Here is a 6,000-nt window from a genome sequence, read left to right as displayed (position 1 = left end):
AAACCTAAACAGGCACATGTACACAAATACTCATCCTTAGAAACTGATCCTATGTTAGTAAATACTATTCAAGACTACATCTAATGACTGTTTTCATTATTGGTTAATATGCCAATTATTTAATCGAGTAATCAGTTCATTGCATTGATTTTAAAATGTCAGAAATGGCCCACCACTAGTTTCCTAGAGCCCAACATTTCAAAACCTGAAGACATGCCAGCATTTGCAATATATGAAAAAGGAAATTATTAAATCCTCACATATGAATAAAGCTGGGACCAGCAAATGTGTGCAATTGTTGCTTGAAAAATATTTTGTGTTTTCTGTTAATTGAATAATTGATTAATTGGGTTAGGGAGAGCTGTAAATGTCTTGCACGTGGATCATCCTCAACTCAGTCAATTTTTAAACATCACTAATAGCGGTGAACACATAGCAGGGTTGAGCAATTAAACACTGAGACCTTCCTCGGTGACAACTCAGCTGATTGTTGGTTGATGGGGGCTCCATACCCATATCCTGCATCTGGCATTGTTAACTTTACACGACACTGGGCAGTCAAACCATTCCAGAGCTACCACTGCTGACACAGACCAGTGCTTCTCCAGCCCCCATTAGAAGAGAAGAGACCTACAGACATCTCAGTCCTCTTTCTACAATTTATTAAGACACCTCAGGCTGGCCCGTCCACAACTCTGGTCATCCTTCTTATCCATTAGGACTAGAGAGAAAAAAACTTGTCAGGTTTAAAGCTCCCACTCTGACTGCATTACATTGCCCTCACTGTCGCCACAGCTCTGGTTTTGCTTACTTCAATGCAATGTACCTTCAGTTATTTTCCCGCTCTGACATGTTCTGTATCTTCCGTCTGTGTTATACAGCAGGTTGCGCTTTCCACTACCAAACAGAAGTCTTACTTCTACCTTAAAGATGCTGCATGCTGTTAAAATGAACACTCTGACTATTAAAATGGCTTCATGTCACAGAAACTGTGAAGCGAGGAATGATGTGAACACAGCCATTAATAACTAATAATAAAGGATCACACCTCATGTGATGATATATCGCTGTTGTAAATAGAGATGGCGTGCTTTTTAGACTGGCTCAACTGGATGTTGTGGGATGAGGATCTCTGAGCCTTGAGGTGTATGAGAGAATGGTTTGGCCTGTTGTCTGTGAACAGGCCTTTGCTTTTCCTTTTTTCTTTAGTACCTACAGGGCAGGTTGCAGGATGAGAGTTTAGGAAAATGGAACAGGAACAGGTAGAAGTTGGTGGAGGAATGGGGTTTAATGAACAGGGTCAAACAGGTGAGATGTGATGGCCAGATGTGTTTACTGTACATGAAGTGTTCAGGTAAACTCAAGTGTGTTCTTAGAACAATTCAAACACACTGTGGACTAACATTTGGTTTTGATACAACATGGAACAACCTTGATTGAGTTTTTTTGGAAAGACTTGATAACTGTTCATTAATGATCATCATACCATGACACCCATGTTACTGTTTTTCTTTATTATCATTTAACAAAACTCTTAAAAACAATCCTGCTGCACTGAAAGCCGTTTCAAGGATAAAATGTCTTGGCCAAGAAGGGGAAAGACTTTAAGGCTTAAGATGATCTTTTTGTAGCTTGGAATGAACCCTCAAGGAGAGAACCTCAAATGTCACAGCCGCAGCCTCAGCAGATCTCTGGCCAATGGATACAATGAGTGACGTACAGGGCTTTTGCTGCTGTAATGTGCAAACATCACTGTTTGAGCTGTTCTGGCTTTAGCCCAGTCTAGTCTCTGTGCCTCTCCAAACTTGGAGAGCAGCACCCAAAGCTGTGTGCAGTTACACATCTCTAATCCTGTAATTACTGGCCCATCAGCGCCTAGTAAAACCATAATTGGAACCAGCTGTCTATTTGTTTTTCCTTTTCCTCTCCCAATCTGCACCATGACCAATTTGACATTTGCAAACGCATCTCTGGACCTCCAGTAGAGCCGATTTTTTTTTAACAAGTGGGGACGAGTTTGGTCCAAATTACATTTGTCCACAACCATGAGCCAGAAAGGGGGGGGGGGGGGGGGGGGTGCTCCACAATGCCAACCCCATCTCAAATATCCCATGATTCCATGGGGCACAATGTTTGGCAAAGTGTGAGTCAGACAAGGGGTCCAGGTGCACAGCGAACTAAACCCAGCTAAAAAAAGATGAAATCGATGATCAGACAAACAGACAAACACATGGACCTGCTTAAAGGGAGATATAAAGGTTACTACAAACCAAACTGACAGAGAAGACAAGAAAGTAAAACAGTGGCCTGGCAGAGAGAGACTGGAGTTTTATTTATGCAGAAATTTCCCAGAGCCACTTACTCTCTGGGCAAAAAGAAGCAAATTGGTTACTCACTGCTTTCACTGCTTTTATTTACTCTATATTTTTGTTATTAATACATGCCTGCATACTGTCAGCTACTAGAACCACAAAGACATCTTTGTAGATTAATTAGTATTTACTTAAGCTATGTAACGCAATTTACCCAGTCATTTTTCACTAATATGAAGTACATGGCTGGGTCTCTTTGCTGGTATGTCTTTGGCACAGCTTGTGAGCTGACTCCTCAGCTCCTTCACTTTTATCCAACAGATTAATATTTATCCATTCCTATGTTTGTGTCGTCTGACCTTAACCCTTTAAATACGTAAATATATTATTACAACTGCAGCAATTTTTCTTTTTTATTGTACGTGAGTTAACCCTGCAAAAAACAGATTTTTTTGGCCTCTAGGGGGCAGCAGAAACAAACTGTCAACACAACACTGATATTGTTGTTATTATTACTTTAAAAAACTTCTTAGCAAGTAATAACCTATTTACAACAAGAGATACGGAGCAAAAATAGCATTTTTTAGAGTTATGTTTCTGACCACCTGATGAATGTAAATCCAGTGTTAACTCTCTTTTTCTTTCACTCCTGTTCACCAGCTAGTAGTTTCAGAACCAAAACAGCAACCAAAACAATCAGCTGAAAGATGCTAAGACACAGAGCTGAGGGGAGCTGCAGGATTTTGGGTCATAATTGTCTGTGGGTTCAGCAGTGAGTAACCCACATACACATAATCCTGTGATCCTTTGTCAGTACAAAAATATTGATTATAGCCGCTTTAAATAAGAACTGTGCGTGTCTATTTTCATTTTTGGAAGCAATAACTCTTGGTAGCAGTATAGTTACTTACACCTGTGCAGTCTAATCCAATACAACAGATCTGTGCCATTGTGAAGCTTATTTTGTACCATCAGAGAGGTCTTGACTCAACTAAGTTCATTTTGATGGAGTAGTTAGTGGTAGTGTAGTTTTGCCTTGCTAGTGAGACTTGCCCCTGTTATTCTGGCCCCCTCATGTACAGTGTATACATGGGGATGGGGAAAAATGGAAAAGAAACACAGCTCTAATAATAAGACAGTGGCAGTGACAAAAAGAAGGCTGGCCTGGTCAAACCCCTCTGCTAAAACAGTGGTTGTTACACTAGTGTTGAAGTTAAAGGTTTCACCTTTTTTGTACAAAGGTCTTAAGCAAAAATCTCATCCGTTTAACGTTTTGTAAAGCCGATTACTACCTCTGTAATTCTTAATTTTAGTTGTTCTATACAAATAAAGTCATACAAGTAAATTTCCTCACAAATAATCGGACTCAAACTCAAGTAAAAACAGCAGCAACCAACAAGATGACCACATGGTATTTTGGTAGTCATTCCCTGGGCATTGACAAGTGTTTACTAATCCAGAAAAGATGTTCCACACAGCCATGCTAACCTTCATTTTCATTCTGTTTTCCCTGTGAAGGTCATTGTTTGCTTTCCTCTCTCTGTATACATTACATTTCACAGTCTATTGCTTCATTCTCATCTAATGACTCGCAGGCTCCTCTGTCTGATTTGCCAGAAATGAAAGCAGACATGACAGACTAAATTACTTCAATTCTTCTTGCAAGTAGAACTACATATCCTCAATGAAAAACACACACACTGGATAAATAACAAACAGAGAGGCAGGCAAAACTATCAAAAAATACAATCATGATACAATAAAGCCGCACAGCAACAGAGAAGACATGATTAAAGTTGTTTATTGAGTCAGTTATTTTATTTTTGAATTGGGTTTTTTTTTTTTATTGCATCCTCAAGTCCATTTTATCAAGTAATGTACATGATTATAAAAACTGTGTCTCTGCGTAACTCCTGCAAATAATGTTCAAATACAGCTGCTTTACACTTAGGAGGAACATGACTGCATCACACTGAACCTTCATAGTGAACTTTTTTTTGTGTTTCCTAATAACGTTATCAGTTAGATTGACCTTTAACAATTGTAAGTGGCAACTAGCTAACTTAACTTTAGACATAGAACATGATTAAATAAAAACATAAGGGAAACAGACTGTTACTGCGACTGTATTTCTTCTTTAACGATTGTAAAGCTGACTTTTTTAAAAGTGGAATCATCTGTCTGTCTTTCTTATAAAACTAAATCATGGCAATTTAAATGCTTTTCCATTTCATTTTCTTGGCCATTTAAGTTATTTTGATTCTTATTTATGATCTTAAGGAGGGTAAATTTGACAATGAAGTGTTTACCCTGTGATACAATATTAAAACATGTTTGAGCTCCCACAAAGACGGAGTGCTGTGCTCTATGAAACATTCATGTGGGATAATAGTGTTACTTTATCTCTGATTCAATAATAGCATCATGCGATAGTTTGCAGACTTTCTTCACAGTGTTTGATACTGTACCTTTAGCCAGCTCGGCCTCAGGGCTCATATTTGAAATGCTACAAATGCTGTAGCTACACAGGATAATTTAATAGGTTTCTGACTGCCAATCCCCAGGAGCTAACATGAGACAGGGAAAAGACAGCTATTCTAATGTGTGCTTGGCTCTCTTCCTTGACTCGGCTGCAACTAGCACTGATAGGAATGATGGTTTTTATATGTATCTCTTTCTGAGTGGCGGCAGATGTTCCGCATTCTCCAGCAGTGCTCTGTTCCGGGGGGAAATCAGGGAAAACTACGCACTATAAAATTAAACCACTGACACTTCACCGGCCCTGAAACCAAATAGCGCCCGCAGCATCGGCAAGCTGGAGCGAATCCATCATTTCTCATTTTTAGAGGGTTCCATCTGTGCTAACTTCCATTAACACTGGCTGTATCTGCAGTGAACTGCTTTATAATAGATAAACACTGCACTACTTATTCAGCAGGTCCCATTGTGTTTGATATCGTATGAAAACATAGAGAGTAACAGGATAGGAAAAATCCCATGTGGGTAAAAAGCTAATATTGTCAGATTTCATTATGTACAAAACAGCAATTATTGGCATTAGTATGTGCCACAGTTAGCTACACTCTGTCTTACCAATGTCTCACCAAAGAAACAGCCGTGCTCAATATGTGTGTTCCAGTTTGAATCAGATATTTCTGGCTCTGAATGTTGCGGGTGGATAAAATGATTTGCTGGATGACTCATTCTAGTTTTATAATAAACCCACGTCCCAGAAATTATTTGTTGCAGAAAAAACTTATGGTTGGCAGCTTTACTTCAGATAGCATTTTTGTGCTTCACAAAATATAACAGAAGGTAACATTTTTTGTAGTTGTTTTTTGTAGTTTTTATTTAGTTTTAGAAACGGGGTTAATTTCATTTTGAAAGCGTGTTAGAGGAATAAAGACATTGTTTGCGCCTAATTACAGGAAAAATATAAGGAACAAAATAGAAAAAGAGAGAATTGAAATAGGATGCTTAGGATAAGAGCAGGGGAAGATTAGTTTCAGTATTGTTTAAAATAAATGACTTGTCGCACGGTTTAGATTATTAAAAAAACTGTAAAATGTGCTGATTTACTTTTCACTTTTCACTTTTCACTGTGTTTCTATTGAATTGTTTGCTGTGGGTCAATGCTTTTCAAATATTTCTGTAAATGTATAAGATCCATTTTGCATTTTTGCTTAAA

Source organism: Seriola aureovittata, chromosome 1 (assembly GCF_021018895.1).
Source record: "Seriola aureovittata isolate HTS-2021-v1 ecotype China chromosome 1, ASM2101889v1, whole genome shotgun sequence".
Classification (NCBI taxonomy): Eukaryota; Metazoa; Chordata; class Actinopteri; order Carangiformes; family Carangidae; genus Seriola; species Seriola aureovittata.
The sequence above is the reverse complement of the archived record's forward strand: the minus strand, read 5'-3'. Positions refer to the sequence as shown.